The following is a 26,063-nucleotide window of genomic DNA, read 5'->3' on the forward strand; positions in this document are numbered from 1 at the left end:
TTTCCCATGTGCTATTCTGGAGTGGGACGCACGAGAAATATTCCGAAAGTGGTCCTTTGAGCCCTCTGCCAAACATTTAAGTGTGAATTGCTTCACAATCATTAGATATACATCATGTGGAGGTAAAATAAAGTTTGGTATTAATGCAAAATTTACTGCCAGACAAAATGCAACAACTCAGCGACAAGATGATTTTACTGACAAGTGACGTGACAGAGAGTTCATTACGGCTGGAATGTATGATAATAAATTCAGACCAAGTGAAACACACAGATTTCACTGTAAGGGTCGTCCAAACAGTTGCATCAAAACTCAGTGTAAACGCCCCCCCCCCTCCCCCACCTTTATTTCTGGTGGCAATCCTGGCGTGTACTCACACCAAAATAACCACAAAGGTGCCGAATGGCTCAAGCATCTTGTGCCTTTAGTTGTAATTCGGCAAATGTTCTTGCAGGTTCTGAAGAACGAGTAAGTTGTCACTTCAACACGTCCCACACGTGTTCAAATAGATGAGAGATCTGGTGATCCTATTGGTCAAGCCGTCGTTGTAGATCACGAAGAGCACGTTGTGACGTAGCAGCCTTATGTGGACGTGCGTTATCCTGCTCAAAAATCACATCACCTTCCTGTCGAAGAAATGGCAGTGGAACGGGGATGCCCGTCTGTGCCATGTGACGGGCAATGGTTACTTTAAGCTGCAGAAACACCAAACAGTCGTAATTGTGGTCCCACACACTATGAGGCCTGTGGTGGGACTTGTGTTGTGATCGAACGCATTTCGGAATAAGTAGCTCACCATACACGTGTATGTCCATCACTTGCATACACACAGAATCTACTTTCATCATTGACAACAGAATGCCGTTCCACTCCCACACGACTCTTTCACGGCAGCGCAGAAGCCATGCTTGGTGGTGTCGTGGTGTCAGTGGTAGCCCGACCACGCGCATACGTGAAGGTAGTCCTGCTGCAAGAATACGTCCCTTGTGGCACAGCCGAGTCAACATCTGTCTGGATTTCGTCCCTGAGTGATGTTCGGTCGGCCACCACTGCTCGGAAAAGGCGACGATCTTGACGTGCACTGTACTTAGTTGACAACCAGAACCTGGTCTGCTGTTGTGGGAATGTCTCACAGAGTTGAAAGCAGCGACACACCATCGACACATGATGGGCAACACGTGCAGAAATCCGTCGACATGTCCATCTGTCTTCCTGCAGGCCCACAGTATGCTCCCTTTCATATGGTTGAAGCTGTTCAACAGGAGTACGTACTCGTCGGCGGGGCTTGGTTGTACCACAGAATGAATACTGCGAACACAGTTCACCTTTAAACTGAGCGCCGGTACTGTCTGCAGCGTCATAACAGAGGGTGAACAGATAGGCTTTCTGAGCGCACCAAAAGCCCTCAGCACATAGTATACCCAGATGCCACTAAACACAGTCCTTGAGGGTGTGCCGTCCGCGGTGGTCTAGCGGTTCTGGCGCTGCAGTCCGGAACCGCGGGACTGCTACGGTCGCAGGTTCGAATCCTGCCTCGGGCATGGGTGTGTGTGATGTCCTTAGGTTAGTTAGGTTTAAGTAGTTCTAAGTTCAAGGGGACTTATGACCTAAGATGTTGAGTCCCATAGTGCTCAGAGCCATTTGAACCATTTTTGAACCTTGAGGGTGTAGATTTTTTTCCTGCTGTGGAAAAACACACAGCACTATACTAAAGTTACATCACAATCCAGGTTAAATATTGGCGATGTACGTACTACGTTATGCTCGCTCAGTAGATACTCCTGTGGTAGATATCACAGAAATATTTGTGTAGTCTGTAGGAATGTGCGTCGACAAATGCAGACACCGTGAGACTGGACTTTCGGAAATATCTTATGATGTTATAAAACGAGAAAAAACAGGCACTATTCTTCCGTAGGCTTACTCATAAGCTACCTTAAATTTGAAAGAAATAAAATCACAACTCAAATATTCCGAATGGCTGACAGCCAAAGAAGGCCTCGCTTTTTTATTTGATTACACTGCGAAAAACTATTGTGTTAGTGGAGCAGGCCTAGTTTGACAAGCAGAACAGACGCTAAATTTCCACTTTGGGTAACTACGAGGGTTGCCCAGAAAGCAATGCACCGCATTTTTTTCTTCAACAATTCTTTATTGAACATAATGAGAATTACAGACACGAAAGTATGGTGTTTTATCTACACACCCTATTTTTACACGTAACCTCCATCCCATTCTATAGCTTTCCTCCAGGGCGAAACAAGGGCGTGTATGCCCTGTCGGTACCAATCCTTGTCCTAGTGGCGGCGCCAGTGCTTCACTGTGTGAATTACCTCCTCATCGCCCTCGAAATGTCTTCCACAAATGGCATCCTTTAATGGTCCAAAAGAGTGGAAGTCTGGGGGGGTAGGTGATGTGTGTCAGGTGTGACAGCCATGGATCATCTTCTCGACCGCTGCAAATCGTGGAGCTACGCCGAACCGCCTTCTGATGACCTCATCTTCTGTCCCAGGGACTAACCACACTTCTGTGAGCAGCGGATACTCAATAGACTTTACCCAAGCGTTTGTGACTATTCCCCACAGTTTCTTTCTCTGCAGTGAGAAATTCAATGACGACACGTTGCCTGTAACGTGCGTCACCTACAGACGCCATCTAGAAACTGTCCTGGAGCTACGCTATCTGTCGGAAGTGACGGAAACTTGGCGCGCTCACTCAGGAGACTTTAGGTAATACATACACTACTGGCCATTAAAATTGCTATACCATGAAGATGACGTGCTACAGACGCGAAATTAAACCGACAGGAAGAAGATGGTGTGATATGCAAATGATTAGCTTTTCAGAGCATTCACGGAAGGTTGGCGCCGGTGGCGACACCTACAACGTGCTGACATGAGGAAAGTTTCCAACCGATTTCTCAGACACAACTAGCAGTTGACCGGCGTTGCCTGGTGAAACGTTGTTGTGATGCCTCGTGAAAAGAGGAGAATGCGTACCATCACGTTTCCGACTTTGATACAGGTCGGTTTGTAGCCTATCGCGATTGCGGTTTATAGTGTCGTAACATTTGTAAGTAGGCTGTTTAGGTTTTCTCATTGGTAACGCCACGTAGCGCTCTGTATGAAAATCACTGGCTGTGCTGTGTACAGTCTGTGGCTGGTTTGCATTGTTGTCTGCCATTGTAGTGTTGGGCTGTTGGCTGTTAACAGCGCGTAGCGTTGCGCAGTTGGAGGTGAGCCGCCAGCAGTGGTGGATGTGGGGAGTGAGATGGCGGAGTTTTGGACAGATACAGTAAATTTGTAAGACTGGATGCCATGGACTGATATATATATATATATATATATATATATATATATATATATATATATATATATATATATATCTACAACTGCCAGCTAAATAAAAGACTCAAACTACTGAAGGCACTAACTACTGATAGGCATAGTTAGCAAATGAAAGATTTTGATAGAGAACACACAATGTATTTACCTTAATAGTGTTCAAAAGTCATGATATATATATATATATATATATTTATATATATATCAGTTCATGGCTTCCAGTCTTACAAATTTACTGTCTCTGTCCAAAACTCCGCCATCTCACTCCCCACATCCACCACTGCTGGCGGCTCACCTCCAACTGCGCAACGCTACGCGCTGTTAACAGCCAACAGCCCAACACTACAATGGCAGACAACAATGCAAACCAGCCACAGACTGCACACAGCACAGCCAGTGATTTTCATACAGAACGCTACGTGGCGTTACCAATAAGAAAACCTAAACAGCCTACTTACACATTGCTGCTCGTGTTGGTCGAGATGCAATGACTGTTAGCAGAATATGGAATCGGTGGGTTCAGGAGGGTAATACGGAACGCCGTGCAGGATCCCAACGGCCTCGTGTCACTAACAGTCGAGATGACAGGCATCTTATCCACATGGCTGTAACGGATCGTGCAGCCACGTCTCGATCCCTGAGTAAACGGAAGGGGGCGTTTGCAAGACAACAACCATCTGCACGAACAGCTCGACGACGTTTGCAGCAGCGTGGACTATCAGCTCGGGGACCATACCTGCGGTTACCCTTGACGCTGATTCACAGACAGGAGCACCTGCAATGGTGTACTCAATTACGAACCTGGGTGCACGAATGGCAAAACGTCATTTTTTCGGATGAATCCAGGTTCTGTTTACAGCATTGTGATGGTCGCATCCGTGTTTGGCGACATCGCGATGAACGCACATTGGAAGCGTGTATTCGTCATCGCTATACTGGCGTATCACCCGGCGTGACGGTTTGGGGTGCCATTGGTTACGCGTCTCGGTCACCTCTTGTTCGCATTGACGGCACTTTGAACAGTGGACGTTACATTACAGATGTGTTACGACCAGTGGCGACCTTCATTCGATCTCTTCGAAACCCTACATTTCAGCAGGATATTGCACGACCGCATGATAAAGGTCCTGTACGGACCTTTCTGGATACAGAAAATATTCGACTGCTGCCCTGGCCAGCACATTCTCCAGATCTCTCACCAATTGAAAACGTCTTGTCAATGGTGGCCGAGTAACTGGCTCGTCGCAATACGCCAGTCACTACTCTTGATGAACTGTGGTATCGTGTTGAAGCTGCATGGGCAGCTGTACCTGTACACGCCATCCAAGCTCTGTTTGACTCTATGACCAGGCGTATCAAGGCCGTTATTACGGCCAGAGGTGGTTGTTCTGGGTACTGATTTCTCAGAATCTATGCACCCAAATTTCGTGAAAATGTAATTACATGTCAGTTCTAGTATAATATATTTGTCCAATAAATACCCGTTTACCATCTGCATTTCTTCTTGGTGTAACAATTTTAATGGCCAGTAGTGTACGTAACGCTTCGCATTCGTAGCTGAGACAAAAAAATGCGTTGCATTACTTTTGGTTAGCCGTCGTAAAACAACTGTGCTCCGTGTCGTCAATGGTGCCGCATATTTTCTATCTTTCTCCTTCTGTTAGGATGGAGCTCGTGGTCTGCGCCGCCCGATGACGCGACGGCGTCGCGTGGCGCCGGCGCGCCGTGGAGGAAGAACTGGCGGGTGGTGCGTGTGGTGACAGCCGGGATGCAGGTGGACAGCTACGATGTGACAGCGGACTTGGGCGGAATGTCGATTGTACCGGTATTGCTGCTCTCTGGGATCACGCGCCCAGGCTGTCTATCAGTCGCGATAGTCTGGGGGAACAGCTCCGACAGTTGTTTGTGACGGTTGGTCATTAGCCCTGGCTGAACTGGAATCGTTTATCCGGTGGGGCACTCTATCGCCCTTCACTTGGTGGATATACGTCATATTGCAAAAGTAAGACATGTCGAAAGCACTGTAACTTCCACGAGAAACGACTGGCGCAGATATGTTGCTTGTGACTGTGAGAGGAACTTGGCCTCTTGTCACTACGCAGAGAATAAGGAAAGATACGTTTCGTATTTCAAACCTTAGGGTACTTTTATAGTGCGCACTTGTCCTGCAAAGTCTAATTCATGAAGTACTGAAGGTGACAATGTATTTGACGGAGTCATTTTAATTCATCAATTTTATTTGCCTGTTATCGCTGCGTACATAATGTAGAATAATTTGGCTCAGACTGATTTGCTGAATGCTTGACATGATGATTTTCCTGACAGAGTGTTCCTAAGGCACTGATATTAATTATTAGTTTCCCACTTTGAGAACTACTACGTTTCAAAGGTATATTTTAATCTGTTTCTCATGCTTATGGGATTAATGCTGGTGCCAGGAGTGAGTACTTTTGTTCAAAATGGCTCAAATGGCTCTAAGCATTATGGGACTTAACATCTGAGGTCATCAACTTAGAACTACTTAAACCTAACTTAACCTAAGGACATCACACACATCCACGCCTGAGGCAGGATTCGAACCTGCGACCGTAGCAGCAGCGCGGCTCCGGACTGAAGCACCTAGAACCGCTCGGCCACATCGACCGGCTAGTAATTTTGTGACCGGCTGGCTAGTATTTTGTTAACGTCAGTTAATGATTAATTTTATGCAGCATTTGTGTTTTTTTTCAGTTATTTGGCGTTACGGAGAAAGCTCATGGTTGATATATTTACGAATCCTTTGGATCTGCTATGTTAATGATTATTGATTTATGTGTTTTATTGACTTGAGTATTCATTCTGATGCATCAGTCTGTTCGAGACTAGTCTGTATTTACAAAATGTGGTATTTTTATCCCCCCCCCCCATGAACCATGGACCTTGCCGTTGGTGGGGAGGCTTGCGTGCCTCAGCGATACAGATAGCCGTACCGTAGGTACAACCACAACGGAGGGGTATCTGTTGAGAGGCCAGACAAACGTGTGGTTCCTGAAGAGGGGCAGCAGCCTTTTCAGTAGTTGCAAGGGCAACAGTCTGGATGATTGACTGATCTGGCCTTGTAACAATAACCAACACGGCCTTGCTGTGCTGGTACTGCGAACTGCTGAAAGCAAGGGGAAACTACGGCCGTAATTTTTCCCGAGGGCATGCAGCTTTACTGTATGGTTAAATGATGATGGCGTCCTCTTGGGTAAAATATTCCGGAGGTAAAATAGTCCCCCTTTCGGATCTCCGGGCGGGGACTACTCAAGAGGATGTCGTTATCAGGAGAAAGAAAACTGGCGTTCTACGGATCGGAGCGTGAAATGTCAGATCCCTTAATCGGGCAGGTAGATTAGAAAATTTAAAAATGGAAATGGATAGGTTAAAGTTAGATATAGTGGGAATTAGTGAAGTTCGGTGGCAGGAGGAACAAGACTTTTGGTCAGGTGACTACAGGGTTATAAACACAAAGTCAAATAGGGGTAATGCAGGAGTAGGCTTAATAATGAATAGGAAAATAGGAATGCGGGTAAGCTACTACAAACAGCATAGTGAACGTATTATTGTGGCCAAGATAGATACGAAGCCCACACCTACTACAGTAGTACAAGTTTATATGCCAACTAGCTCTGCAGATGACGAAGAAATTGAAGAAATGTATGATGAAATAAAAGAAATTATTCAGATAGTGAAGGGAGACGAAAATTTAATAGTCATGGGTGACTGGAATTCGAGTGTAGGAAAAGGGAGAGAAGGAAACGTAGTAGGTGAATATGGACTGGGGCTAAGAAATGAAAGAGGAAGCCGCCTGGTAGAATTTTGCACAGAGCACAACTTAATCATAGCTAACACTTGGTTTAAGAATCATGATAGAAGGTTGTATACATGGAAGAACCCTGGAGATACTAAAAGGTATCAGATAGATTATATAATGGTAAGACAGAGATTTAGGAACCAGGTTTTAAATTGTAAGACATTTCCAGGGGCAGATGTGGACTCTGACCACAATCTATTGGTGATGACCTGTAGATTAAAACTGAAGAAACTGCAAAAAGGTGGGAATTTCAGGAGATGGGACCTGGATAAACTGAAAGACCCAGAGGTTGTACAGAGTTTCAGGGAGAGCATAAGGGAACAATTGACAGGAATGGGGGAAAGAAATACAGTAGAAGAAGAATGGGTATGTTTGAGGGATGAAGTAGTGAAGGCAGCAGAAGATCATGTAGGTAAAAAGACGAGGGCTAGTAGAAATCCTTGGGTAACAGAAGAAATACTGAATTTAATTGATGAAAGGACAAAATATAAAAATGCAGTAAATGAAGCAGGCAAAAAGGAATACAAACGTCTCAAAAATGAGATCGACAGGAAGTGCAAAATTTCTAAGCAGACATGGCTAGAGGACAAATGTAAGGATGTAGAGGCTTATCTCACGAGGGGTAAGATAGATACTGCCTACAGAAAAATTAAAGAGACCTTTGGAGATAAGAGAACCACTTGTATGAACATGAAGGGCTCAGATGGAAACCCAGTTCTAAGCAAAGAAGGGAAAGCAGAAAGGTGGAAGGAGTATATAGAGGGTCTATACAAGGGCGATGCACTTGAGGACAATATTATGGAAATGGAAGAGGATGTAGATGAAGATGAAATGGGAGATACGATACTGCGCGAAGAGTTTGACAGAGCACTGAAAGACCTGAGTCGAAACAAGGCCCCCGGAGTAGACAACATTCCATTGGAACTACTGACGGCCTTGGGAGAGCCAGTCCTGACAAAACTCTACCATCTGGTGAGCAAGATGTATGAAACAGGCGAAATACCCTCAGACTTCAAGAAGAATATAATAATTCCAATCCCAAAGAAAGCAGGTGTTGACAGATGTGAAAATTACCGAACAATCAGTTTAATAAGCCACAGTTGCAAAATACTAACACGAATTCTTTACAGACGAATGGAAAAACTAGTAGAAGTCGATCTCGGGGAAGATCAGTTTGGATTCCGTAGAAATACTGGAACACGTGAGGCAATACTGACCTTACGACTTATCTTAGAAGAAAGATTAAGGAAAGACAAACCTACGTTTCTAGCATTTGTAGACTTAGAGAAAGCTTTTGACAATGTTGACTGGAATACTCTCTTTCAAATTCTGAAGGTGGCAGGGGTAAAATACAGGGAGCGAAAGGCTATTTACAATTTGTACAGAAACCAGATGGCAGTTATAAGAGTCGAGGGACATGAAAGGGAAGCAGTGGTTGGGAAGGGAGTAAGACAGGGTTGTAGCCTCTCCCCGATGTTATTCAATCTGTATATTGAGCAAGCAGTAAAGGAAACAAAAGAAAAATTCGGAGTAGGTATTAAAATCCATGGAGAAGAAATAAAAACGTTGAGGTTCGCCGACGACATTGTAATTCTGTCGGAGACAGCAATGGACTTGGAAGAGCAGTTGAACGGAATGGATGGTGTCTTGAAGGGAGGATATAAGATGAACATCAACAAAAGCAAAACGAGGATAATGGAATGTAGTCGAATTAAGTCGGGTGATGTTGCGGGTATTAGATTAGGAAATGAGACACTTAAAGTAGTAAAGGAGGTTTGCTATTTGGGGAGCAAAATAACTGATGATGGTCGAAGTAGAGAGGATATAAAATGTAGACTGGCAATGGCAAGGAAAGCGTTTCTAAAGAAGAAGTATAGATTTAAGCGTCAGGAAATCATTTCTGAAAGTATTTGTATGGAGTGTAGCCATGTATGGAAGTGAAACATGGACAGTAAATAGTTTGGACAAGAAGAGAATAGAAGCTTTCGAAATGTGGTGCTACAGAAGAATGCTGAAGATTAGATGGGTAGATCACATAACTAATGAGGAAGTATTGAATAGGATTGGGGAAAAGAGAAGTTTGTGGCACAACTTGACCAGAAGAAGGGATCGGTTGGTAGGACATGTTCTGAGGCATCAAGGGATCACCAATTTAGTATTGGAGGGCAGCGTGGAGGGTAAAAATCGTAGGGGGAGACCTAGAGATGAATACACTAAGCAGATTCAGAAGGATGTAGGTTGCAGTAGGTACTGGGAGATGAAGAAGCTTGCACAGGATAGAGTAGCATGGAGAGCTGCATCAAACCAGTCTCAGGACTGAAGACCACAACAACAACAACGGTATTTTATTGCTGTTTACTTAAGACTGTCTCTACTTGGTATATCTTAATAAATGTATTTCAAAACTGTATCCCAACTCACGCTCAATCAATCGCTCCGCGCCTTTACATCCACCTTCCTTTTAATCAATAAAATTTCTCGTTGTCACGGACCACATAGCGCACGATGTGAAACGATCAGATGCTAGTGTTAAACACTGATACGACGGAAATAAAAATACTGACACGAAATTTTTACAGAAGAATGAAAAAAACTAGTGAAAGCCGACTTCAGAGAAGGCCAGTTTGGATTCCGGAGAAATGGAGGAACACAGAAGATCATACTGACCCTACAACTTTTCTTAGAAGTTAGGTTAAGGAAAGGCAAACCTACGTTTATAGTATTTATAGATTACAGAAAGCTATTGATTCAAATAGTCTGTTTGAAAATCTGAAGGTGGCAGAGGTAAAATACAAGGAACGAAGGATTATTTACAACTTGTGCAGAAACCAGACGACAGTTATGAGTCAATGGCAAGAAAAGCGTTTCTGAAGAAGAGGAATATGTTAACATCGAATACAGATTTAAGTGTTAGGAAGTATTTTCTGAAACTACTGGTATGGAGTGTAGCCATGTATGGAAGTAAAACGTGGACGATAAACAGTTTAGACAAGGAGAGAATAGAGGCTTTTGAAATGTGGTGCTACAGAATATCGCTGAAAATTAGATAGATAGAACATGTGACTAGTGAGGAGGTACTGGATGGAAGTGGGGAGACAAGAAATTTGTGGCCCAACCTGACCAGAAGAAGGGATCGGTTGATAGGACACACTCTGAGACTTCAAGGGATCCCAAATTTAGTATTAGAGAAAAGCATGGGGGGTGAAAACCGTAGAGGGAGATCAAGAGATGAATTCAGTAAGCAGATTCAGAAGAATATTGGTCGCAGTAGTTATTCAGGAAAGAAGACTCTTGCACAGGATAGAGTAGCTTGGAGAGCTGCATCAAACCAGTCTTTGGGCTGAAGACCACAACAACTATGACTGAGATTCATCATGCTAGGAGCAAACTACGAATTTGATTTAAACACGAAAAAGAAATTTGGAAATGTATCTGTAGAAGTGTTGTCTTCAAGTAGTGAGACAAAGCCACTCTGGGCCATTTTGTTTATGTAGGCTGCATACATTTACCAGCAGGCATACATTCAGAGGAAAATTATCCCTCTTTCCCTTAACCTATTGTTTTGCTAATTGGTTTATGACCCCCTGGGGATAACTTAATCTTGTGAGAACCCTCTCACCCCTATCCCTCCCCCTCCTCCTCCCCCACCTCTCTGGGAGAAGGGACAATTTTTTTTATCACCCCTCCCCAGTACAGTTTTCAGTAACTTTTCCACCTGCTGGGAAATCCTCCACCCTTCCTCCTCATCTCCACATCTGGAAACTGTAACTGGCAGGACAAGGACACAGTCTGTGCTGAGCTGTTGGTGTGGAAGAATCTCAGGATATGAACTGCAAATCACTGTCAGTTAACATAATAATATGTTGTTCAATTCAGTTTGTGTAATCTTTATTTAATGAGTTTGTAGGAGACAGGGATTCTCCACTTGTGTAGTTACCACTTCCCAAAATGTAATAACTTTAAGCACTGAGGAATGGAATGAAGTGTGGTATATTAGCCGCAATTTTGAGTCACCCACACATGTCAGCCAGCTGGTCACCACTAAGCACAGGGTGGAGTGCCAAGCATGCACATCTGGATGCTGTGGAGGCCAAGCCGCTACTGAGGCTCTAGTTCCACGCGCCATCGCCAGGTAGCAGCAGTGGTTTCAGTTGGCTCCCACCCATAAGTCGCTCAGTTTGTGTTGAGCAGTCGGACAGGAAGTATCTCACTATGGTGCGCTCATGTGATGATGAAAAAAAAGGAGTTGTTGTTGTTTGGTATGCATTTTGCTGGATATTTTTTCTCAGTTCGAAACTATGTTACTGCAGTGTCTCAGTATGTAGTGCCCTGAGAACGTGCTCTCATAATATGTTCAGTTGGCAAGATGTTGAGAGAGGAGTTTAATAACTATATTACCTGTAAGCATACAGCTGAGGACTGCATCCATGGCCTTCTACATGAGGAATGGGAGGAGGTGATGATGGATGAGCCGGGGGTAAATAATTTTCAGTAAATAATGGCAATGCATTATGCAACTTATAGAGACTACTGCCTGTGCTGCAACTGTTCATATTTTGGGAAATGGCTAGTCAGAAAACTTTGTCCTAATCCACTACCCCAGAGAAATGAACCAGAGCTGCTTACCTTGGTGTATGGTGTTTGACGGTTTTCTACCTCCATCACTTTCCTCAGAAACCAATATGAGCACAGCACTCATCCCCTCCCCCATCTGATAACTCGTAGATGTCAGGAGGAACACAGTAACACTACATCTGATTACGTGTTCATGATGTCAGGGGTTATAAGACAGACATGCTCTCAGTCACTGTCAGTCAGTGGAACAATCATGAAACATCAAAAGCACCTGCGATATTCATCCACCTCTGTCTCAGGGAAGAAGCGTGAAAGTAAGTACATGTGGTTTAGCTTCCTGTCTTTGTTTGGGGATTCTTATTGCTTCTTCTTCTTTGTTCAGCGACCTCTGGCATGTCTGGGCCAGCAGCAGTCATTGTTGGCTCACTGGGACCTGCAGTGATCTCAGGGCTGTCAGGGCCAGCAGCTCTAGCAGCACCATGGGATCCTGTAGCGCACCTGGTCAGCATTTTGGAGCAGGATAAGGAGCCGCTATTATCCATCCCACTTGTCAATGAAAACACCCAGCCATACCCAGAGACTCCAAAGCATTATGCTGGGGACCCTACATCTCATGGTGCAGCTCAGTACTAGTTCTGACTTAAGTGCACCATACCAGAACATTCTAGTATTACTGCAGGGATAGAGTGTCGATGTGGTGAATGAGAAGCTGCTGATTACTCCAAGTGTTCTATTGCTTATAATTTCGACTTATAATTTAACAGCTAGTAGTTCAAAGCACTTCAATACTGGTATAGAAGCATCAGTGGATAGTGACTAGCGTGTTCTGTTAGAAACTGAAAATGCGTTGAGAAGCGTTAATGTATGGTTTACGGAGTGAGAATGAGATGAACTGTGTCTTACAGATCCCTACGCCAGTTAACAGATGACTTCTGAGTATTTTCTATTTCGCCCACCCCAGACTTTTACTGTACTGGCCTAAGACTTCATACACATTATTGTACATCAGTGTGGCACTGCTGGTGTGACCAGATGGTGTATCCATTTATATGCAACATTCCATCATTATAAACTCGTTCAGTCTATGGATGGTGCTTTCCCTTGTGTTGGAAAGACTGAACAGATGGCTGTCTTGTATTCAAACTGAACATTGTGAACTATCTCCATATGTATAGTGTGCATGCAGACAATTTAGAACACTACATCAATACGAAAAAGCTTCATTTGGTAAATTCTGTACAGATGTGAAGATAAAGAAAGAACCAGTTGATTTTTTTTGATGTAGTGCACCCAATGTATGGCTGTTGAATAAAAATATAAGTATTCATGCAAACTCTCATAATAATGTTACTGCTACCAATATTTTCACTGCAGTGTCTAGAACACTGCAGCAGCACCAATGTGTCCGAATCACCTCATCATCACAATCAGCATCTTCAGTCATTGTTAAACTGAATGATGGATGAAACTTATCAGATATATATATATATATATATATATATATATATATATATATATACACATACAGAGTGTGTATATATATATATATATATATATATATATATATATATATATATACTCTGTAGCTTAGTTGATGACATGAATTTCTATAAAAGCCCAGTGCACCCCAAAACCTGATGTAGTCAGTATCACAATTAGGAGGGTGAAGCATCAGGACTTTGTTGTGAGTGTCAGGTGCTGTGATGATGCAGAAGACCAGAAGAAGGATAATGGGATACTCCTAACAGATAATTTACGAGCGATAACTGTAGGTCCATCCACCTGTGGCAAGACAAATGTTATCATATCGCTGCTAACACACCCAGATGGAGTCTACTTTGCGTATGTACGCGTATGTGTATTTTCAAAAACACTGCTTCACCCCAAGTACCAGTTACTGCAAAAGACACTTCAAGGTGTCAGTGGTGTAACTTATATGACATACAGTGAAAGCAGTCAAATCCATTCACCAGAAAAAGTAAAGCCAAACACAGTGTTCATATTTGATGATGTTGCTGTGGAAAACCAGTATCAAATTCTACGACATTTCTGTTTTGATCGTCATATGTGTGCTGAAATATTTCGTTTGAGTCAAAGACATTCGAGAATTCTGAAACAATTGGTATGGGATAATGCAAATCTCATTATAGCTTTCAAACAAGACAATTTGCATTTGAGACACATTTACTGGGCGGATTTAGGAACTGACATATTATTCAATGATTATGTAAAGCTCAGACTGCTAGGATCACACAAATGATGGATCTCTCGTTATCGATAAATCAAGAAACTGAATGACGGTAGCTATAGCTGGAACTTCCAGGAGTTTATTTATTTATAGCTATGAAAAAATGATGAGTACATTAGCTTACATCACACCATGAACATATTCACACTTGTATTGGGCACTCAGACCGAGGGGGTAGATGTGCATAGACAGAGAATGTGTCGATACATAGAGGGAAAATTTCAACCTGTCGAATGTAAAGTAAGGTGCTAGTGACACATGCCCAGACCCTTCTGAGACTGAGCAACAAATCAGATGCTGGGGTTAAGGAACGAGAGACATACACCCAGATCATTCTGAGAATGAAAGTAGACAACTTAGCTGTAAAGGCTGATGCAATCGAAACGAATGTACATGACTTAACTACAAAGCTAGACAAGATTGAACAGAAAGTATATAAGATGCGCCCTGCAAAGGAGTCGCTTAGTGTATAACAAGATGTCGACTAAATATAAGGTCATTATGGCACGGAAGGTTGTTAGAAAGAAGATACGATTGTTGAGGCTAGGCCTTGGATCTAGATCACTGTAAATTATTCGCCCAAAGATCTGGAGACGTATAGTGAAACACTGTAGTTGACTAGTGTACATACGAAAGTGGGAAACCGGTGCAGTGGAAAACACAGAACCATTATATAACCTATAATAGGCGCTTGATGTAGCATTGGTGATGGTATTGACATCCAGCATAAGAGTCGGCAGTCAATCCCCACAACATATATATTATGACAATTGATCAAATGTGACTGATCATGGTAGCAGCTGTTGCTGGTAATACTGCTAATTCGAATGCCGTTGTTTCAGTAATCTCCAAGCCTAGAGAGAGAGAAATAATCGATTAAGTAGGAAAACAGTAGTTCGACAACTGCAAAAGCCACCACGCAAAACGTTGGTATGCTATGATTAAAGATTTGGATTACTTATGGCAGAGTGACATGGTAGATATGCAGGTGTATTCACAAACGAATAACGGATTCAAATATATTTTAATGCTCGTTGATGCATAATCTAAATTTGCCTGGGCATTACCTGTTAAAGCAAAAACAGGGAGAGATGTCACAGAGGTGCTTGAGCGTTTGTTGCAGACAGGGATGAATCAATGCCCAGACAACCTCCAAGCCAAACAAGGTGCAGAGTTTTACAGTAAGTATTTCAAGATCGTGATGCAGGTGTATTCACAAACGAATAATGGATTCAAATATATTTTAATGCTCGTTGATAAATGATCTAAATTTGCCTGGGCATTACCGGTTAAATTGCTACTCGACATTCACCCACCTGAAGGCGAGTATCGTGGAATGACTGAGCAGAGCAATAAAAGGTCAAATGTGGATACACTTTAATCTTTACGGCTGATATAAATGGATGGATATCCTCCCAGAAATAACTGTGCTGTATAATCAAACCAAACATAGACCAATCGATGTTTGTGATAATGGACTCATGGATATAGTATACTATCATATTAAAATACTGGACCCACCCAATCAGAAAATAATGAAGGTGATATGGAGCATATCTCAAAACATAGGACAGCATTTGTGAAGTCATTCCTCCCAAACTGTTTGAGTAAGCCATTCACAGTTTCCACAGTGCAAAGAACAAATTCCAGAACTTACATCTTAAAGAATGGCTGTGGCACTGAAATGCTTCTACACAGAGGAAATGCAGAAGAGCTCAGAACTACGAGTGTTTCTCATAGACCATTTCTTAAGACGTCGAAGAAATAGAGCGATGGGTAAATGACTGTTTTCCTGCAACACAAAACATTTGGATTGACGGTGACGATTTGCTATATAATGGGGTCCACAGAGCACGGTCAGCACAGTAGCATTACACGCACGACAGGAAACACATTATGGAAGGTGGTGGTATTCTCGAAAAACTTCCAATTGAATTGTACATTCCAAGATATAGCTACTATGAATATGGTACAAAGCTTCAAAAACACTTGGCTCGTGGTGATAAGGGGAGTAACCTGTTTGATGCGATGTGTTTGGAAGTTCAGATGCAATGTTATATAGTCTGACGTTAATAGAAGGATCGTCAGTATTACGCGCGGTTTACTTCCCACCAATTGATTTAAGCAGTGGAGAGTCCAGTATTGCTTTGACTGAACTGAAGATATACAACAGCATTCCGAATATTACAGAGGCTAACAATTAACTTCATCTGGAAATTAGTGGTGGAAAAATTTTTGGAAATAGAACCTGTTGCATATGATACTGATGATTTAAACATCTTTTTAAAATGGGCTGGAAAAGGGATGGTGCTTCGTACAAACACCTATACCCTTAAATCTGAAATAATGACACTGAATGCAATGATTGACTGTAACCAGAAAGTTTCAATAGGACGGCTACTGGGTTTTGCAAAAGAACAGGTTTTGAAGGGCGACCCTAATAAATTTTACAGATCCGACTAGTCAGTGAATATACTTCCTGTCAGTACAATAAGTGTCGGGCATAACATTGCAACAAACTCTTTCTGAACAATAGAGTGATTCATGCACTTTACGAACTCCTCCCATTAGTTGGAAGAGGGTATAAGATACTTACTGGCAGGTTAAAACTGTGTGCCGACCGAGATTCGAACTCGGGACCTTTGCCTTTTCCGGGCAAGTGCTCTACAATCTGAGTTACCCAAGCCCGACACACGACCCGTCCTCACAGCTTCAATTCTGCCAGTACCTCGTCTCCTTACTTCCAGACTTCACAAAAGCTCTTCTGCGAACCTTGCAGAACCAGCACTCCAGGAAGCAAGGATATTGCGGAGACATGGCTTAGCCACAGCCTAGGGGATGTTTCCAGAATGAGATTTTTACTCTGCAGCGGAGTGTGTTCTGATATGAAACTTCCTGGCAGGTTAATTCAGGGTATAAGATAGCTGAGACCCCTACCAACGCTATTTACTTCCCAGTAACTGTTCAGACACTGGCCTATCTGGAGCTGCATATTATGAGCCACGATAACCAACTCATCGACTTTCGTGGTGAGGAAATCATTTTATGATTTCATCTAAACCAGAACTAGCAGTGACCTCGAACATGCAGAGATCGGGGAGCGGCGTCGACCTTCAACTGGCGAGGACCTGCAGTGGACCCACCCCAATCTCTCGGCAGGGACAAAGACCCCACCTTGTTGGGAGACCAGAAGTACTGGCTGTGGCCTTCAACCAGCTGAGACTCACAGCAGCTTCCCAGCGTCCTCATGTTATCAGCGAAGACAGGATGGGTATGAAGTGTATAACAAGTATACACATCACACAGTGCAGCACTTCACAACAAACAGTAAGGTGACAACAGGTGCAAACTATGAGTTTCTTAAATCAGTAGGTTTGAAATTTTGCAGTGACATCTTTCTATGTGACTAGAACTGTAGAATATGATGAGGAAATTATACGTCAGGAATACTTCTCGCATAAATCTGATGCATCAACTAAATTTAACAAGAACAATGAAATTAGCATTTTCATCGAACACCGAGACGCTTTAACCTTCCCATGCAAGAGTTTCATGTATCCTGATGGATAATTTACGAAAACAGATGGTACTGCTACAATGGCATCGAACCTTACGCATATTGCTTTAGTGTTCCTATTTCATTAGATGCGTATGTCTCCGCTTCCCCCTCGGATTTGAAAGATTTAGAAAATGCTATATGGTTCACAGACGAGCCAGTCGATAGAACAGTGGAGGAGTATAAGAGATTTACTGCATGTGGACCTCTAAAACTGTTATGGGACACTTTGAGGACATGTGGCGAATTTTTCTGAATACTTAACAGGAACTTATTCTGGTAAGGAGTGAAATGGATAAAAACTCATACACTCAAGGAGCTCTAGGGGAGAACGAGATCAACAAAAGTACATGGAAAATGCCACACACCACTGTATTGGGTGAAAAGCGTTTGAGGCTTTTACAAGTTATGAATACTGATGTGTTTTTACCTTTAACTTTCTGTTCATGGAAGGTCTCGAGTACCAAGTGCTACCAACTGCAAGGAGACAAGCGTGGCCTATTAAAACCTCTGCGCTGTTGGAGATGCCCAGATGCATCGTACTTGTGTTTCAGACCAGCAGAGGAGGGAATATAGCAAATGATTCCACCAGATTTGGCAATTGCTGGTTAACTAATCCCAAAGTCTACCTGAGCTCTGAATGCTACCCTTACGATAACTTACACTTGCAGTCTGATGCAAATGTATGCAGCCTTGCATATTACATGTATGCAAAGTTCCATGCTTGATACTATGAAGAGGAAGAATGTCTACTTTGCCCATGTCCATTCAAGGAGCTGGCGCCAATCATCGTAACAGAGTGCTCAAAACCAAATGAGATGTTTAAATGTGGACCTACAGATGTACAAATTGAATCTGAATCTTCTGCAAATTTCCTAGAATACACTGCAGTGTGTGCTCTAGGTCTACATGAATGTATGATTAACTATTGCCTACTCACCAGTGCTGTGCAACCAGCTGTATAAATGAACAGGTGCTAAGCCATATCCAGAGCGTTTCACAATTGCATCTCAAAGTGTGAACATCACTGTGTACACTCAGCATTTCTATGATGATGAGTGTAGACAGTTGATATTTAAAGAATTGCATTCAGAGCGTATACAGAAGATGACAGTACAATAGAGACATTCTCAGCAAACATTGTATCACTGAGGCATTTATTGGATGTGAAGTGTGCTAAAATCCGGAGGAGTGCAAAGTGGTTAACAAATTTCTACCATGGAATTCACTAGGATGATCCTGGTGTACCCTATAAAGATATGGTGACATCGCACCTATTATTCGACCACATGGATACCATAATCAATGTCAGAGGCGAGGGGGTCACATGGATGCATCAAATTTTCAAGTTTCCTGCTATTGAAGATATGGAATTTTGTGGGTGTAATGTCCTCCATCGATTCAAGACGACGAAGATGTGTAAAAATAGTGTTGTGGGTTTTCAACCTGCTCCCACCATGATAGTATAAAGCTTTACCCAGATACTATGTCTGTGGTTTTGTTAAAGTACTGGTGACATGCTTTTAGACATGTTTGCTATATGTCTTTCGAAGTGGACACAGTCACGTGCCTCCTGCAATCGTAAGCCAATTCATGTTGCATGATAGGTGTAATCCTATGCAACCATTCTATATATTTTGTCGTCTCCTATGTTAAACTTCACCTTCATGTTCAAACTAATGTCGTACGTATCTTGCATAGCCACCAAGCTGTGTGTGGGGGAGGGCACAATTCACGCCAAAGTCATATTTCCCCCCGTCCGTTCCACTCGCGGATCGCCCGAGGGAAAAACGACTGTCTGAACACCTCAGTACTAGCTCTAATTTTCCTTCTCTTTGAATGGTGATCATTGCGCGATTTGAAAGTTGGTGGTAAAAATATAAGCTCTACATCCTCGGCGACAATCGGATTTCGGAATTTAGTGAGCAGCCCCTTCCGCTTAGCGCGCCGTCTATTTGCAAGTGTGTCCCAATTCAAACTTTCTATGAGATTTGTAACGCTCTCACGATGGCTAAATGTACCAGTCACGAATCTTGTCGCTCTTCTTTGGACCTTCTGAATCTCTTGAATCAGACCCAACTGGTAAGGGTCCCATACAGACGAACAGTACAGTAAATACAGTAAGTACAGTAAGTACAGTACAGTAAGACTGGACGAATTAACGTATTCTAAGCTATTTCCTTTGTTGAAGGACTGCATCGCTTCAGGATTCTACCAATAATAGAATTCGCCTTGCTCGTTACTTGTGTAATCTGATCATTCTACACTCCTGGAAATTGAAATAAGAACACCGTGAATTCATTGTCCCAGGAAGGGGAAACTTTATTGACACATTCCTGGGGTCAGATACATCACATGATCACACTGACAGAACCACAGGCACATAGACACAGGCAACAGAGCATGCACAATGTCGGCACTAGTACAGTGTATATCCACCTTTCGCAGCAATGCAGGCTGCTATTCTCCCATGGAGACGATCGTAGAGATGCTGGATGTAGTCCTGTGGAACGGCTTGCCATGCCATTTCCACCTGGCGCCTCAGTTGGACCAGCGTTCGTGCTGGACGTGCAGACCGCGTGAGACGACGCTTCATCCAGTCCCAAACATGCTCAATGGGGGACAGATCCGGAGATCTTGCTGGCCAGGGTAGTTGACTTACACCTTCTAGAGCACGTTGGGTGGCACGGGATAAATGCGGACGTGCATTGTCCTGTTGGAACAGCAAGTTCCCTTGCCGGTCTAGGAATGGTAGAACGATGGGTTCGATGACGGTTTGGATGTACCGTGCACTATTCAGTGTCCCCTCGACGATCACCAGTGGTGTACGGCCAGTGTAGGAGATCGCTCCCCACACCATGATGCCGGGTGTTCGCCCTGTGTGCCTCGGTCGTATGCAGTCGTGATTGTGGCGCTCACCTGCACGGCGCCAAACACGCATACGACCATCATTGGCACCAAGGCAGAAGCGACTCTCATCGCTGAAGACGACACGTCTCCATTCGTCCCTCCATTCACGCCTGTCGCGACACCACTGGAGGCGGGCTGCACGATGTTGGGGCGTGAGCGGAAGACGGCCTAACGGTGTGCGGGACCGTAGCCCAGCTTCATGGAGACGGTTGCGAATGGTCCTCGCCGATACCCCAGGAGCAACAGTGTCCCTAATTTGCTGGGAAGTGGCGGTGCGGTCCCCTACGGCACTGCGTAGGATCCTACGGTCTTGGCGTGCATCCGTGCGTCGCTGCGGTCCGGTCCCAGGTCGACGGGTACGTGCACCTTCCGCCGACCACTGGCGACAACATCGATGTACTGTGGAGACCTCACGCCCCACGTGTTGAGCAATTCGGCGGTACGTCCACCCGGCCTCCCGCATGCCCACTATACGCCCTCGCTCAAAGTCCGTCAACTGCACATACGGTTCACGTCCACGCTGTCGCGGCATGCTACCAGTGTTAAATACTGCGATGGAGCTCCGTATGCCACGGCAAACTGGCTGACACTGACGGCGGCGGTGCACAAATGCTGCGCAGCTAGCGCCATTCGACGGCCAACACCGCGGTTCCTGGTGTGTCCGCTGTGCCGTGCGTGTGATCATTGCTTGTACAGCCCTCTCGCAGTGTCCGGAGCAAGTATGGTGGGTCTGACACACCGGTGTCAATGTGTTCTTTTTTCCATTTCCAGGAGTGTATTTGAGATCATTTCGAATAGGCACATCCAGATACTTGACGGATGTTACCGCTTCCAAAGACTGGGCATTTATATTGTACTCGTACATTAATGGGGATTTTCGCCTTGTTACACGCAGTAGGTTACACTTAATAATATTGAGAGATGACTGCCAGTCATTACACCACGCATTTATTTTCTGCAAATCCTCATTGATTTGTTCACAACTTTCGTGTGATGCTACTTTCCTGTAGGCTACAGCATCATCGGCAAACAGTCTAATGCCGCAATCAATACCGCCAATCAGATCGTTTAAGTAAATCGTAAAAAGCCGCGGACCTATTACACTGCCCTGGGGCACACCTGTTGAAGTCACCCCATTCAGGACGACATACTGCTCCCTGTCTGTTAGAAAACTATCTATCCAACCGCATATGTCATCGGATAGGCCGTAGGCGCTTACTTTTTTGAGCAAGCGACAGTGCGGAACTGAGCCGAGAAAGTCGAGAATTACGGCATCAACCTGGGAGCCGGTATCTAGAGCCTCTTGTATACCATGCACAAAGAGGGCCAGCTGTGTCTCGCATGACCGCTATTTCCTAAAACCGTGCTGCTTTCTGCAGATGAGCTTCTCAGAGTCTAGAAAGGTCATTATGTCTGAACACAAAATATGTTCCATGATTCTACAACAATTCGATGTCAGTGAAATTGGCCGGTAATTATGTGCGTCCGATTTTCTACCGTTTTTATAGATTGCTATGACCTGGGCCATCTTCCAGTCCCGTGGAACTTTCCGCTGTTCCAATTTGGTTCTTGAGGTACAGTTTGGTTGTAATATTCAATAGAGAGATACTTTTTTATGGACTAACAAAAAGAATTTACTGGTTGAAAGTTTACAAGTAAATCAATGCTAAAAACTAATGTGGAGGTATTTTTATTTTTACACTACAACTAAATTCCACAGTCCCAATAGCAGCAGTTACGTGTTGTTATAAAACAACATATCTGATTGGCTTTGAACTATGTATATATAAACATCTGCATTTAAAAGCTAATCAGACTTAGACAATTAGTGGCAGGAAAAATTTAAAAACCATGCAGATGAGTATCTATATTTATGATGTACAGTTTTTTTGTTGTTGATACAAATGGTGCGCAAGTATTTCACAAGTACAAATCTTGTTGATGAACATGGTGCGCAGATCTTTTTTTTTTTTTTACAAGTTACGTATATTTAAAAGTGTACCCAGGACACATTCCTCTCACACATGGCATGCAACACACACGCACACACATATCATTGAACTATGACAAAATTCTCATATTATTCTGCAACATTTACGCCCAATGTCAGTCTCTCACGCTCTTTCAGAGTTCCTCCTCTCTCTCAACAAGTGATTAGTGTGACTATGGAGGAGAGTTTCATTCCCATAATCAGAAATTACCCTTTTATCGTCATGAAGTGACAGGCCGACTTTAGATTGCAGCACAATGTACACCTCGTGTCTTCTCGATCGAATACTAGTTTGCTGCGTCATATACTGTAGCTGCGGTGGAGCAGCACGAACACCTCTGTACAAGCACTGCTAATAGCCTTCAATGCAGGCGGTTCCCGATGCCACATGATGCATACCTTTAGCCGCTCTCTGGGTGACACCTTCCATTGTGTGATACGCATACATTTTTGCATGTATGCCTAAAAACTCCACAATTGGTGACCCATTCGCCTCTTCTTTCATTAGGCTACAATTCTGTGTATGAAGTCTTGGCGAATTCTTCACAATGGCACCTCATTACTTCGCATGGATCACAGTTCTTCACCCAATAGATGAACCTATTGTATCTATATAAAGTAGCTTAGTATCAGTAAACTGATGTTTTGCAGACTCATAATGAAAGAGGTACATGTGGAGTCTGAACAGGTCTATTACGCGCATGCCCACATCGATAGGTTTCATGAACCGTACTGCAACCTTCCCCAGTCCACAGCAACAAAGTGCTCTTTGAATATTGTGCCCTGTTTAAAGTTTGGTCTGACGATACATTTTCTTACGATATAACGCCCATTTCATTCAGTTTCACCAGCATGAACGTACAGCAGGGGCTTAGGAATCCAAATACTACGCGGTATTTTAAAACGAAAAAAAATACTATTTTCAACACAAACTTGTGTATTTTTAAATGGACACCCCCTATTATTTCGTATGCAATCAATAGCACGAAGAATCAAAAAAATAATGGTGTTGGTTGCATCGCAATACGTCAATTATATCCTGAGAAATTGCGAAGCGAAGTTGACGCTTGAAATAAATGAAGCGCACAGCTACCGCACGTCCTGAGACTCAGGCGTGCACCTCACGCTGCCGGTAATCGTGATGTGACTGACGGACTACGTCAGTGGAGTGTTAATGTATGGTGTTGCATTGTGTGACAACACATCATTGTCCCATATTTCATTGATGGCACTCCCAAAGGGGGATAGTGTAGCTTCTTCTTGGGCTGTACCGTCCTTGAACCGGTCCACCTCTCACAATGTGTCAAATAATGCGGTATCAGAATGATGGATGCCCTGAGGATAATTTTTATTGTTGCGAAATGACAACTAGAGGTACAATTAGTGGTAACACACTTTGTTTCACGTTTCTAAACCTCTTAAGTTCTATAATATGTGGCTTGTAAAGGATAGCAACGACGTCACAGTTCGTGACGTAATGCATCGCGTGTAGTACTAATCTCAGAGCAGGGTTGCCTGCACTGACGCCTGTATCCTGCCGTAAACGTACCAACACCACCACGGCACACTCCACCTTCAGTGTACAAGTGTCTCTTAATATGGTCTGCTGAACTGCTCTCATACTGTAACGTAATTCACATACGTTGCCACATTAAAACCTATTTTCTTGTAGCTTGTTACATTTGCCGTCATCTAGTCGATATGCCGGCCTTCAGTTACGAAGAAAAACTAGATATTATTTTAATTTATGGCGAATGTCGCAGAAATGCAACCGCAGCTGTGACACTGTATGCTGAATGCTACCTAGATCGGTGGTGTCCGTCACATCTAACAGTTGGCAACATCTGCAAGACACCCGCGGAAACAGGCAGCTGGGCTCCGACAAAACGTCGACGTAGAACGCCAGAAACTGGCAATGGAAACGAAATTGCTGTTCTGGTAGGTGGGTTTACTAGAAATTGCACGAGGTGTAGGAATAAACCATAGTAGTGTGTACAGAACCTTGCATCGGCATCGGTTTCATCCGTTCCATATCTCACTGCACCAAGAACTGTACGGGAATGAATTTGAAACCCGGATCGCATTCTGTCGTTTTGCACTTCAGCAGTTGCAAGGTAATCCAGTATTCCTAAACAATACGTTGTTTACAGACGAGGCTTCATTTACAAACCATGGTAATATGAATCTGCGGGACATGCACTATTGGTCCGAGCAAAATCCCCACTAGATTCGCCAAGGCCGGCCGCGGTGGTCTAGCGGTTCTGGCGCTGCAGTCCGGAACCGCGGGACTGCTACGGTCGCAGGTTCGAATCCTGCCTCGGGCATGGGTGTGTGTGATGTCCTTAGGTTAGTTAGGTTTAAGTAGTTCTAAGTTCTAGGGGACTTATGACATAAGATGTTGAGTCCCATAGTGCTCAGAGGCATTTGACCCATTTTGATTCGCCAAGTTGCTCATCAACGACAATGGAGTGTCAATGTTTGGTGCGGTATCATTGCTAACTGTATTGTAGGTCACTAGTTTTACCGTGGAACATTGAATGGGCAGCGACATGCATCATTTCTTCAACACACACCAGCGCTCCTCATGGAGGATCTAGGATTGGAAACTCGTCTATCAATGTAGTTCCAACATGATAGATGTCCCGCACACAATGCAAAAGTTGCCAGAGAGGCTCTAGATGCGACATTTCCAAATAAGTGGATGGGACGGGGAAGCACCGTGCGATGGCCAGCACGGGCCCCCGACTTGACGCCATTAGACTTCTTTGTCTGGGGCGCATTGAGAGACATAGTGTATCAAGAACCCCCAACGACAGTAGAGGATATGCAGCATCGTATTACTGCGACGTGTGCGGCAATATCTGTAGAAACTCTACAATCTGTGCAACACTCTCTCGTTACTTGTCTGCAAGCGTGTATTGATGCAAACGGAGGGCACTTCGAACATATGTAGACGTGACACAGTTTCATTGGTCACGACGTGGGTGTATTTTCTATGCTGGATGTAATGCACAGCATTACAGTTTCTGTGTGCGACAGGGCACTAGTAAGTGTGTTTAGCAAAGTCAATTCAAGTGTGTTATCTCTAATTGCAGCTCTAGTTGTCATTTCGCTAGAATAAACATACATTTACAATTTGAAAAAGGTAGCTTTGCATTGGACGTGTTACTTGTTTCTTTTTGTGGATTGTACATACCTTACCACTGTGTGAGCCCCTGACACAGGCAGTTTGAGGTGCACGCTTGAGTCACAGGACGTGCGCTAGCTGTGCGCTTCATTTGTTTCAAGCGTCAACTTCGTTTAGCAATTTCTCGGGCTATAATTGACGTATTGCGATACAACCAACGCCGTTATTTTTGTGATTTTTCATGCTATTGATTGCATACGAAATAATAGGGGGTGTCCATTTAAAAATACACAAGTTTGTGTTGAAAATAGTATTTGTTTACGTTTTAAAATTTCGCGTAGTATTTGGTTTCCTAAACCTCTGTCGTACGTTCATGCTGGTGAAAACCGTTTTTGAATATCTATTGTTGTTCCAGAGATATTCGAGGCGGCAGAATTAGGTGAGACATCTTTTTTTTCTTTATTGCTATTTTAAAACC

Source organism: Schistocerca cancellata, chromosome 9, assembly GCF_023864275.1.
Source record: "Schistocerca cancellata isolate TAMUIC-IGC-003103 chromosome 9, iqSchCanc2.1, whole genome shotgun sequence".
Lineage (NCBI taxonomy): Eukaryota > Metazoa > Arthropoda > Insecta > Orthoptera > Acrididae > Schistocerca > Schistocerca cancellata.